Genomic DNA, 13286 nt, shown 5'->3' on the forward strand with positions numbered 1-13286 from the left:
GACAAAAATGATTTACATTTAGGTATCAGAAATGAAGGTTAAGGCTATTAAATAAAGAAGAGCATCGAAGTGTTGTAGGTAAGAAGGCTATTAATGAGCCTCACAGATGAATAACATCCAAGTTCTACTATTTCATGGCTTTTTTATTCTTTTATCCGACGTAGGACTAGGAAAATATTTCCTAAACTGAACTCAGGCCTGTGGCGCAGTGGCCAGTGCACCAACCGTGTCCAAGCCCTCCTAGAGGGACACGGGAGGGAACAGACTTAACAGACGGACACGAACAGGAAGAATTGGAATTATTCTGCTAAAATGGCACACAACAGCATATACACATCACGCTATAGTTTGTCAAAGTTAATTCCGATTCAGAAAATAATATTTTACACATCATTTATTTATATAAACAAGTTCACCAAAATTTTCATTTACCCTTCATTTACATGGAGATACAAGGAAAACAGCACTTAAAGCCCTACTGAGATACCACTTCCCACCAGGAAGGCTATAATTTAAAAAGTCAGATAATAACAACCACTGGCAAGGATGTGGAGAAATGGGAGCCCTTGTGCCCCGCTGGCGGGAATGTTAAATAGTGCAGCCACTGTGCAAGAGTCTGGCACTTTCTCAAAGAGTCTGCCCCAGCAGCTCTGCTTTTACGTTCATTATATCCAAGAGAAACAAAAAACGTGTCCACACAAAATCTGTACACAAATATTCAGAGTAGCATTATTTGTAAGAGCCAAAAAGGTGGAAACAAGCCAAACGTCCATCAACTGATGACAGGATAAGCAAAAATGATACAGCCGTGATATTCTGAATGGAATATAATTCGGCAATAAAACGGAACAAAGCCTGACATAGGCCACAACATGTGTGAGCCTGGAAAACAATGTTGTTTTCTAAAATGGATTGTGGCAGTGCTTACACAACTCTGAATATACCAAAACCATTGCACTGTACACTTAGAATGCATGAACTGTCTGGTGTGCCGATTATACCTCAAGTCGTTAGCCCCCCCAAAAGATTAGATTGATTTATGATGCTCTGCCGACCCTCTTCCAGTGTAAACACCTCAAAAATGACCGTTTAGGTCTAAGTCAGGCAGTTAGCTATATCCATGTGTTTGCAAAGTATCTTCAGAAGGACTTCAGGGTGAAGGGACACTTATTTTTCTGGACAGTGAAGTATTTTAGATATTATTAAAAAATAAATTAACATTTGCTTACTACCATAAGTTTGTTGTCTACATAACGTTAAGCAGGAAACATCTATATATGAATTGATGACAAAAAGTAAAATAAATAAATATGCTAAGTTAATTCTATTTTCCTCCCACAGATATTTATGTTCACTTTCTTTTTTTTTTTTTTAATGTTCGCTTTCTTAAGGCTCCAACTAATCTGGATAAAAGGTATATATAGTTTACTTTAAAAGATTATTATTTACGATCTTTCTTAGATACTGTTATTTTAGTAGCTAGAATCTTAGCGATAGATTTCTATAGTTGGTATGAGAATAGAAATTTTCCAGAAAAACAATTTATTTCCAATCATAATGTCGGTCCCCTTATATGATAAGAAAATCTTAGCGTATCAAAAATTCAGGCTATCAAAAGTAGGCTGGACTCACAAGTGTAGGTAGTATGCTACATGAGGGGCAAGTTTTTTGCTAACATCACAAGGGTCTTTGGCCCAATGAGTGGGGTTCGATAGTAATACTTGCTACAAATGTAAAAAAAAAAGTAGGCTGGTCCAAGGAGCAAAAAGCACTGGCCTTAAAAACAAAGGCAGGACTTCCCTGGCGGTCCAGTGGTTAAGACTCCACGCTTCCACTGCAGGGAGCATGGCTTCGATCCCTGGTCGGGGAACTGAGATCCCACGTGCCATGAGAGGCGGCCAAAAAAAAAAAAAAAAAAAAACAGAGGCAGACTATCACTGAGACAGCAAAGAGTTTAGCTGTAACCTACAGGAGGATCCAGGCATGGCTGTTCCAGTCATAATGATGCTGTATTCAACCTGTAGTAAACACAGTCAGGACCAAAGCGGGCCAGCGTCGTTCTGCTACACCAGACGGAACGGTGGAACTGGGCGCCTTGGCAAGGGAGGTGATGTCCGTGAGATTCAAACTCTTAACATGAATGACATTTGCTTGTCACCACACAAAATGATACATCGATTTTATTTGGACGCATCTGGTTAGCCATGTGAATGGGGTAAAGAGAGAAAGTTAAAAAGTACGATTACCAGCATGGAACTATAAGCACAGTGATACTTATTTAGCTGCCATTTAACTCTGCCTAAATTGAAAACATACCGTAGGACACACAATAAAGCAGTCGAGAGTTCTCTTTAATCTGTGTCCATAAGGGCGGCACGAGCATCTGGCTTACATTCTGTCATTTGCATTTGGTGAATCTGATCATCACACACCCAATGGAGAACTGTTTCCAAGATAATGTTGAACCAAACTGCCATCAAGCTTTATTACAAAAGGAATACATGCAAGAAACAGTGCAGCCCAAACGTCTATCAAATTGCAAGTCCCAGACCAATGAAAGAAATGATGTCTCCTGAGCAGCTCCATCACTTCCTCTGGACTATATTTAACCTCAACTGGCAAGTTAAGGATGTTTACCTGAGGCTGCACCGGGCGGACGCAGACAGGGACTGCACATTAGTAGCAAATAAATACGGTAAACACAGGAAATGGTTCACAGCAGTGGTTCTGAATCTGGCTCATCATCAAAAATCACAAATTTCCTGGCCCCAAACGTCAGAGGGGCCCCAGAATAGCATCCTAACAGGAATCCTGCCCCCAAAGGCCCTCAGCACGACGGACTGACAATGACATCACTCCACAACCCAACGCCGTCAGGGGCTTCCCGGGGCCCACCACCCTTCCAGGGTCTCCTCTTTCACTGCTTCTCTACGTGAACCTATGGTCCAGGAGCACAGGTGATGAGCAAGCAGAGTGCCTGCGTTCAGCCTTGACTCTACACCTCCTACGTAACCCTGGGCAAAGCCCTCCATTTCTTTATGCTTCACTACCCTCAACTGCAAAGTGGGCTGACAACAATAGTACGGGCATTTCGTGCCCTAACAACAACACGGTTTACATCAAGAACAGGGCTGGGGTAGACCACTCGCAAGATCTGCACCTTTGTGACCAGGAGGTAACCTGGAGAGCCCGGCTTCCACCGGGCTGGAAGCTGCCCCAGTGCGCAGGGAAAAGTGCACAGAAGCAAGTGTGGACATGCTGCGTGCTTTCTAATTAGAGGCTGGCTGGTGGATGATGACATGATGACACAGATGGACGTGGATCTCAGCCAGCAGAGGTGGACCCCAGCCAGCAGAGGTGGACCCGGGAAGCAGTGCAGCTGTCCCCAGCCAAGACTGCACTCGGCCGGGGCTGCCCTCGGGAAAGGGCCCTGGGCAGATGCCCCTCTGAAGAATGAAACAGGAGAGAAGGCTGTGGCGTCAGTTTTGGATTGGAGGTTGCCCTAAGAGCTCATTATCCTACGTGTACATCTCTCCTAGCCTAGAAGCAGTAACACAATAAATATACCTGTGCCCAGATCTTGGTTTCTAAATAACATCTCCACATTAAAATAAACCCAAGGCTCTTTAGAGAATGGCTGATTCCAAGTCAGAGACAGGAAAAGCACAAAGTGAGCCTGGAATAGCTAGTTGGGTCAGAAAGAAAAAAGTATTCAAAGACTGCTGGGGAGCTGTTAAAAGGATACAGGAGTCAGCCTAGTGGGGGGTCCCATTGGCCAAATATGGGCCCACGTGAATACAAAAAAGATTAAAAACAAGAATGAATCATAACACAAGTAATCAAAACCAAGATGAATCCATGAGTCCACAGTGATAATCACTAAAGGGGAAAGGTGGATGAGAAAGCTTTTCTCCACAGAACAATGCCAGGTAAGAAATATAAAAGGAATGAGAGAATTTTTAAATCACCATATTCCAACCACCACTGCAGTAATTCATTCAGTCACAGATCGCCCAGAGATGCTAAAACCGCTAGGTGGTGTATCACTGGGAAACACAATATGCAACAAATGTCAAAGTATCACTCCACATAATGCCCCCGGTTACAAAGGGAAAAGTGGTCAAACTTAGAATCACCAGTAATGGGACATGGTAAGATTTAATCAAGAGTATAACATATCACCTATTCATGTCATAGCATTCATGTCAAAAGATTTTACTCGGGCTTCCCTGGTGGCGCAGTGGTTGAGAGTCCGCCTGCCGATGCAGGGGACACGGGTTCGTGCCCCGGTCCGGGAAGATCCCACATGCCGCGGAGCGGCTGGGCCCGTGAGCCATGGCCGCTGAGCCTGCGCATCCGGAGCTTGTGCTCCGCAACGGGAGGGGCCGCAACAGTGAGAGGCCCGCGTACCGCCAAAAAAAGAAAAAGATTTTACTCTGAATCTTGTATTGATATTCTTATCCCACAAAATTACGTTTACAGAGCAAGCTTTAAATGCTGTCTAGCTAAAACAGGAGCTGCTGATACATGCACAGAATAAGCTGTTTCTGTTTACCTTCTTAATTCCTAGGTAATTGTTGGTGGCTTTCTCCCCAAACCATACCACACAAGGAATGCATTCCAAATGTGTATCTGTCCATTAAACAAGTCATTAGATGGGTACAGGAGAATGTACGGCCTTAATGAAGTTCTAATTAAGCGATACTTGCCAGTCCTGTTGCTACAATTAGATACAGAAACTGAGGAGTTTTCAACAAGCCAAAAAGAAAATATATGTAAAATCAAGAAAAAGGCTTAAAGAATAAAAGGCCTTCAACAGAGGTTACATATAAGCCCCCTAAACGATTCGTCAGTACACAGAGCAAAGCGGTCGGAAAACTGTCCTGGCATCAGTGCCATCCAGATGAGGCAGGCTTCTCTGCAGCACCCCTTCTAGAAACAGTGCCACTCCTAAGAAATTTTAGGATCTAAAGTGAAAATAAATTTTACTTCTTTTAGTTACTATTTTGCTTTACCACACATTAAGTAACGATTTTTATAACAATACATATGTAAATATATTATTTTGAATTAATTCACATACTAATATTCAGTTTACAAAAGACCTAGGAAGAGAAACAGGGCAACAGAAACCGATCACAATTGCTAAAATTTACTGACCTCTTATCACAGGTCAAGTACTACATTAGACGCTTCCCCGGCCTACTCTAATTCACCCTCACAACTGTGGAAGGTAGACAACCTTCACACACAACTCACAACAGTGTCGTTCCTTACACAGACAAGAAACTGGACCGCAGAGAGCTTCAGAACCAGTCCAAAGGCAGACAGCTATTTGCTGCCACCCGAGCCTGTCCTGCTCTAGCGACAAAGGGCTCCAGCACCACCACTCTGCCTCGTCAGCAGAGACGCGTTTGCCAAAGGGCACAAACCATTTCTGCTCCAAACTGTAGCATTTCCTTTCAATCTTAAACGTCCATCCTTCATAAACTTTTTTTAAATCAAGCTTTTTATTTTGAAATAATTACAGGTTCACATGCAATTGTCAGAAGTTAACACAGAGACGCCACGTACCCTTTACTTGGTTTCCCCCAACGGTAACATCTTGTAAAAGCACAGCGTAATGTCACACCCAGGAGACTGCACTGACACAATTAAACTGCAGAACCTGTCCATCCCAAGGGTCCCTCCTGTTGGCCTCTTACAGCCACATCTACTTCCCTCCTGCCCCTCCCTCTCCTCGGACCCTGGCAACACTAATCTGTTCTCTGTTTTCACAATTTTGTCCTTTCAAGAACGTTACACGGATGCTATCACACACTATGAAACTTTGGGGATTGGCATTTTTTACTCAGCGTATTCTATGGAGATTCATACAAGCTGCTATATTTATCAATCGGTTGTTCCTTTTTATTGCTGAGTCCCAGTAAAGCTCTTAAGACACTGATTACTTGAGATTATGACTGTTAACACTTTTATAAATGTAAACACATCAGCTTGAGCTACACATTGAACATCCAACAGAAACTATCTCACTTACACTTTTAGGGGCCTGCTAAATAGATTACACTGAGGTACTAAATTAGTCAACATCATAGGTGGTTGAACTTTCCCAGTTTAACTTACCTTTCTTATGAACGTTTAAAGCTCTAACTAAAGTTTGCACTCTTAAAAAGAAGGCTGTAATGGCACAGTTAAAGTAAGAAGCAGTTTATTTTTGGTCAGTATTAACTGAATTCTTAACCTAACCAGCTTATACGAAAGGTAAATGTCTGTGAAGGTGTTTAAGGAAATAATAACTATAGGTGGTAGCTGCCCCAGAACACGTCTTCGATGGACAGCACAGGAAAAAGTCTAGAAATGTAACAGACCGCTCCAGCTCTCAGTGGCATGTCAGGCTCTCCAAGCGGCGACAGGAGGCGGTGGGCTCAGAGATACCTGTACACACAGGGTTATCCACTTCCTACCAAGCGTGCTCAGCCCGAAACGGACGAGCACACGCACGTGTGCACCTGTACACACATACAGAAAAATGCCAAGCCTTAAGGATTTCACAAGGACTTGTTGGGCAGTGGATAAAATGCACATCTTAGTTCTTGTGCTTTTGTATATAATCTTCAGTTGACTATTTTTAACTCATGAGAAAAAAATCTAAGCTAATTTCTACTCATTTCTTTAGGTCTTGGACTAAACATGGCATCACCCAGAAAGGTTTCCCTGATCACTACTCCCCACCTCTGACTAGATTAGGCTTAGGCGCGTCTCTGGGAGGTTCCCCAGCACCTATAGCAGCAGCAGGTACCATGAAGCAGTTGCCTCTTCCCTGTCTGTCCCTCCTGCTGGACTCTACGTGTTCCGATGGTGTAGCTCCGTATTAACACACATTAGGTGATCAACAGAGATGTGCCTGCCGACGAATGAGCATGCAAGAAACACACAGTGTAACGCTGACTGGGAGAACCAGTCCTCTCATGACACACCCTAGAGAACTGAAAACAGGTATTCCAACAAAAACTTGCAAATGAATATTCATAGCAGCATTGTTCATAGTAACCAAAAAGTAGAAACAACCTAAATGTCCATCAATTTATGAATGGATAAACAGAATGTGTTCTACCCCTACAACAGAATGCTTGTTGGCAATAAAAAGGAATGAAGTATGGCTACGTGCATAGAAGAACCTTGAAAGTATTATGCAAAGTAAAGGAGCCAATCAAAAGGAGGCCACATATCGTATGAGTCCTTTTATATAAAATGTCCAGAATGAACAAATCCACAGAGACAGAAAGGAGACTAATGGTTGCTGTGGGCTGTGGCAATGGGGTGGGGAGGTTCGGGAGTAACTGTTGATGGGCATAGGCTTTCAGGTGTGCGGTGGAAAGTTCTGGAGCTAAGTGATGGCGATGACTGCACAACACTGTACTTAATGCCACTGGACTGTACTCTCTAAAATGGTAAGTTCTATGTTTTATATAGTTTATGATAAACAGATAAATAGATAAACTGGTCATACAACCCAAAAAACCCCAAGATTTTTCCATTATTAATGAAAGATTTCAACCCATAGAACCAAAAATTTAAGTGAGCCCTTTGCAGAATATATATAAAGAAAAATGCACATAGGCATCTCATAGTCAAACTTCTGAAAAAAGGGGAAATCTTGAAAGAAGCCAAAATATTAATATATGAAGAAAAACAGAATTAAAAAGAGAAACAGAGAAATCCACAATTAGTTGAAGTTTTTAATACTTCTTTTTCAAGAATCAGTAGAATAACTGAACAGAAAATCAGAGGGGGTATGGAAGACTTGAAAAGCATCAGGCAAAACGACCTGATGTTTACAGAACGCGATACCAAAGAACAGTTCTTTTCAAGCACACATAAACACTCACCAAGACAGATTCAAATGCTGAGGCATGAAACAGTCTCAACGTATTTAAAAGGACTGAAATCATACAAAATATGTTCTCTAACCACAACAGATGTAAATTAGAAATCAATAATAAAAAAAAGGTATCTGGAAAACATCTAGGTACTTGGAAATTAAATCATCTGAATTTCTATGAGGCAAAGAAGAAATCACCAGGGAATTCAGAAAATATTTTGAACTGAACGGTAACGAACAACATTCATTGGTTTCTGACTCCATGTCAAAATTTGCAGGTTGCAGCTAAAGCAGAGCTTAGAGGGCAACTTATGGCTTTCAGTGTTTATAACAGAAAAGAATACTTTAAAATCAATTACCTATGATTCCATCCTTAAAAAGCTAGAAAAAGAGGAGCAAATTAAATCAAAATAAGGAGAAGAAAGGAAATAATAAAACTAAGAGCAGAGATTAATGAAACAGTAAAACAGCAAAAAGAAAATAATGAAATGAAAGCTAGTTCTTGGAAAAGATTAATAGACTTGATAAACCTCTACACAAATTAATAATATCAGAAAAGAAAAAGGGGGCATCACCACAGGTTCTACAGATATTAAAAGGATAATAAGGGAATATTATGAACAACCTAGTGCTAGTAAATTTGACAAATTTAGATGAAATAAACAAAGTCCTTGAAAAGACACAAGATAACCAAAACTGACATAAGAAACAAAAAAAAAGTTATAGCTGTAAATATAATTTACAGCATTTATAGCATTCACCACCCACCTAAACCTATTTTTTTTAATGAAGCTGTAATTTTAAAACTTTCCCGCAAAGAAAACATCAAGCCCTGATGGTTCACTGGTGAATTCTATCAAACATTTAAGGAAGAAACAATGCCGATCTTAGACAAAGTCTTTCAGAAAACAGAAGAGGAAAGAACATTTTGCAACTCAACATGTAAGGTCAGTATTACTCTGATTCTGAAACCAGACAAAGAAATTAGAAGAAGAATATCTTTCATAAAAATGGCTGCAAATACCCTTGAGTAAATATTAACAAATGAAATCCACCAATATATAAAAGAGATAATACATCATGACCAAATGAATTTAACTCCAGGAATTCAAGACTGGTATAATATTTGAGAATCAATCAATGTAATTCACATGTTAACAGAATAAATGAGGAAGCCATATGATCATATCAACAGAGGCAAAAAAAGCAGTTGACAAAATACAGCACCTATTCATGATTTAAAACACACACATACACAGAATTCTTAGCAAGCCAGGAATAGAAGAGAACCTCCTAAACTTGATAAAGAACATCCTACAGACGTTCAAAATTCCTACAGATAACATCATGCTTAACAATGAGAACCAAATACACTCTCCTTAAGACCAGGAATAAGGCAAGGATGTCTGGTCTCACCACTTTTATTTAACATTGTCTGGAAATCTCAGGCAGTTCAATGAGAGAAGGAAAAAGAAGGCAAACATACTGGAAAGGAAGAAGTAAATCTGTTTATTCATGAACAACAGGATCATGCATGTAGGGAATTCTGACTACTCCACAAAAAACCTACCAGGAACAAATGCAAGGTTGCAACATACAAAAATCAATGTTCAAAATTCAACTGTATGCCTCCATATTAGCAATGAACAATTGGAAATTAATTTTTTAAAATTCCATTTATAATCAAAATAAAAAATATGAAATAAAGTAAAATTTCACAAAATATGTGTAGAACTCATATACTAAAAACTACAAACACTGTTGAAATAAATTAAAGAAGACCTAAGTAAACTGGGAAAAGACAGTATGTCCACACAGGAGGAGTCAATAGTGCTAAAATATCAATTCTTCCTAAAATGATGTATAGATTCAACACAATTCCAATCGATATCTAAGCTAAATCTAAGCTTTTTTGTAGAAATTGACAAGTGACTCTAAAATTTATGTGGAAATACAAAGAACCTAGGATAACTAAAACAATTTTGACAAAGAACAACAAAGCTCAATGACTGACACTGCCAGATTTAAGACTTATTGTAAAACTACCGTGATCAAGACTGAGTGGTACTGGCCTAACAGACACATGTGTCAAAGTCAGTCAGTGGGGAAAGGACAGTCTTCAACAAATGGTTCTGGAACAACTAAATATTCTGGTTAAATAAATAAATAAACCGTGACGCTTCCCTCCCATTATACAAAATAATAACAATCCAAAATGAGTCACAGAACTAAATGTAAAAGCTAAAACTATAAAATACTCGAAGAAAAAACTCTTTTACAACCGTGACATAGGCAAAGACTTCTTAGGACATAAAAGCACTAACTATAAAAGAGAAAAATTATAAATTGGTCTTCATCAAAATTTAAAATTTCTGGAAAGACATTATTAAGAAAATGAAAAGGTAAACCACAGACTAGAAGAAAATATCTGTAATACATATAACGGACAAAGGACTTGTAGTCAGAATATAAAAGAATTCTTACAGTAAGAAAATAAAAAGCCCAATAAGAAAATGAGAAAAAGATTTAACACACAAAAGACAACGTATGAATGACCAATAAGCATATAAAAAACACTAAACTACATTAGTCATCAAGAAAACGGAAATTAGGGCTTCCCTGGTGGCGCAGTGGTTGAGAGTCCGCCTCCTGATGCAGGGGACACGGGTTCGTGCCCCGGTCCAGGAAGATCCCACATGCCGTGGAGCGGCTGGGCCCGTGAGCCATGGCCGCTGAGCCTGCACGTCTGGAGCCTGTGCTCCGCAACGGGAGAAGGCCACAACAGTGAGAGGCCCGTGTACCGCAAAAAAAAAAAAAAAAAAAAAAGAAAACGGAAATTAAAACCATACGGAGATACTGATTCACACTAGAATGGCTAAAATTAAAAAAACAACACCAAAAGTGTTGACAAGGATGTGGAGCAACTGGAATCCTCATACACTGCTGGTGGCAAAATTAAAAATACAACCACTTGGGCTTCCCTGGTGGCGCAGTGGTTGAGAGTCCGCCTGCCGATGCAGGGGACACGGGTTCGTGCCCCGGTCTGGGAAGATCCCACATGCCGCGGAGCGGCTGGGCCCGTGAGCCATGGCCGCTGAGCCTGCGCGTCCGGAGCCTGTGCTCCGCAACGGGAGAGGCCACAACAGTGAGAGGCCCGCATACCGCAAAAAAAAAAATACAGCCACTTTGGGAAACTGCTGGACAGCTACTTAAAAGTTAAACACGTGCTTACATATGGCCCACCAATTCAACTCCTAGGTATTTACCCAAGAGAAATGAAAATATATGTCCTCACAAAAATGTACACAAATGTTCACAGCCACTTTATTTATAATAGGTCAAACCCTGTAAACATCAATGTACACCAATAGGTGAATGAATATTGTGGTTTTCATAAAATGGAATGATACTAGGCAATAAAAAGGAACAGGCGACACATAACAACGTGACTGAATCAACAAAGTATGAGCGAAAGAATCCAATTTCAGAAGTTCGTTTTTCCCTGCAGCGGTAAGTGCTGGGAGGTGGCGGCACTGACTCCTGGGAGCCGGGCACAGGGACAGCCGGCACACTCGGACCTCCTCCAGGGACCCCTTCTGGGTGCGCCGAACCATGGATGGTGTGGGGCTGGCCGGGAAGATCCTTCACACCGGCCTGACTCTGATGCTAGGAGCTTCGGCCTCTGGGGTGTCTCTGGGCATCTCCGAGCTCAACGTGAAGACCCTGGTGAAAACTTGAGAGTGGACCACATTACAGATTGAAAAAGGAGCTTCAGAGGAGTCAGTTCTTAGAAACTCAGCTTCTGTTGGTATTATCCAGAGATGAGTCACCCGTGGAAAATGGGCTGTCCGGTCTGTGAGGAAGGGACTTGGAGCTGTCTGACGTGTTTTATTCCTCCAAGAAGGTATTGGAGGCCACTGTGGAAGATGAAGTGACCCAGCGGTTCTCCTCAGAGGAGCTAGTGTCATGGAATCTCCTCGCAAGGACCAATGTAAATTTCCAGACATCAGTCCGTGGCTCACCATGGTGTGGTGCTGGGCGTCACAGTGCGCTACCGTGGCCTACTACCTCTGAGAACTACCTTGGCTTTCACTAGGATCAGTTTGTTGGTTCACAGCAAGTACCCTGGTTGGACAGCTGTCAGGAAGCAGCCTCAAAAACCGGCTGAGCGAACTGGTCCTCTGCCGGATCTATGTTCATGCCCTCCCTGTACTACTCGCTATCATAACACGCAGTACAGACCCCAGAAGGGAGGCATCTGTGTTGCAACCACACCTCCCTGTAGATGTTTTATCTTGACAATGGATGGATGCTATGCTACGGCTGGCCAGGTGCATGCATGGTGGATGGGAATTATTCAGCGCTATGGTCAAGGCTTGTCCACATGTCTGGTCCGAACGCTCAGAAATGAAGGCCTGACGCCTGGTTACCAACAGACTAAAAGAACATATTGCTGATAAGAAAAAATTACCCATACTCATCTTTCCTGAAGGAACTTGCATCAACAATACTTCAGTCATGATATTTAAAAAGGGAAGCTTTAAGATTGGAGGAACCATACACCCAGTTGCAATTAAGTATGATCCTTAGTTTGGTGATGCATTTTGGAACAGCAGTAAATACAGCACGGTGAGCTACCTGCTTTGAGTGATGACCAGCTGGGCCATTGTCTGTGCTGTGCGGTACGCGCCCCCCGTGACCAGAGAGAAAGGAGAAGATGCAGCCCAGTTTGCTAATAGGGTTAAGTCTGCTATTGCTGTACAAGGAGGGCTGACTGAGCTTCCTTGGGTTGGAGGGCTGAAGAGAGCCTAGGTGAAGGACGGCTCTAAGGAAGAGCCACAGAAGAAGCACAGCAAGATGACTGTGGGCAATGGGTATCTCAACACGGAAGCAGACTGAATGCCACCCAGGCTTTCCAGAACTAGCCCTCGGAAATGGAATGTGGTGAAGCTTTTTTTTTTGGGGGGGGGTGCACTGTTTTGTTTTACCGTTTTTGTTTTTTTATTGTTAATCTTTTCTACTGGATGACTGTCTCGACCTTTATGCCAGAGGCAGAATCCACGGTGCCCTTGTTGGCTTTTGTTGTTGTTACAGCATTAGCCTCACGAGCTGTTAAGTAGTTTACTGAGTTTCAACATGTTCTGCCTTCTGTAAAACGACTGTGTCACTGTGAATTGAATGAAATATTTGCACCGGAAAAAGTACTTCTAAAACATCTGTGGAACTCAGTTGTGTTTGGAACTCGTTGATACAGTAATTCTCAAGAAAACACCCCGAGCTGTGTTCATGGTTAGCTTTCTCGGGCCCCCTCCTCCCATTTCCTTCTATCACTTAAACATGGATTTCACATCACTCGAGTTACTGTTATGGTTTTGTTCTACCACAAGGTTGAAAAGAAAAA

The 13286-nt window shown here is 41.7% G+C and overlaps 1 protein-coding gene, 1 non-coding gene and 1 pseudogene across 11 annotated transcripts in view; 2 read left to right on the forward strand and 1 right to left on the reverse strand.

The window, feature by feature from the left end:
- Nucleotides 1-13286, reverse strand: part of CAMSAP2 (calmodulin regulated spectrin associated protein family member 2) — a 102741-nt gene that overhangs the window by 50989 nt on the left and 38466 nt on the right. The gene's annotated exons all lie outside the window — the stretch shown is intronic.
- LOC115802237 (small nucleolar RNA SNORA62/SNORA6 family) lies at nucleotides 1588-1732 on the forward strand. Its single transcript, XR_004022657.1, has one exon. It is a non-coding gene; the product is annotated as a small nucleolar RNA SNORA62/SNORA6 family (small nucleolar RNA).
- LOC111168358 (glycerol-3-phosphate acyltransferase 3 pseudogene) lies at nucleotides 10717-12853 on the forward strand (annotated as a pseudogene).

This window comes from Delphinapterus leucas, chromosome 1 (genome assembly GCF_059928025.1).
Source record: "Delphinapterus leucas isolate spDelLeu-1000000601 "Yukka" chromosome 1, BTC_Dleu_Yukka2, whole genome shotgun sequence".
In the NCBI taxonomy this organism is placed as follows: Eukaryota; Metazoa; Chordata; class Mammalia; order Artiodactyla; family Monodontidae; genus Delphinapterus; species Delphinapterus leucas.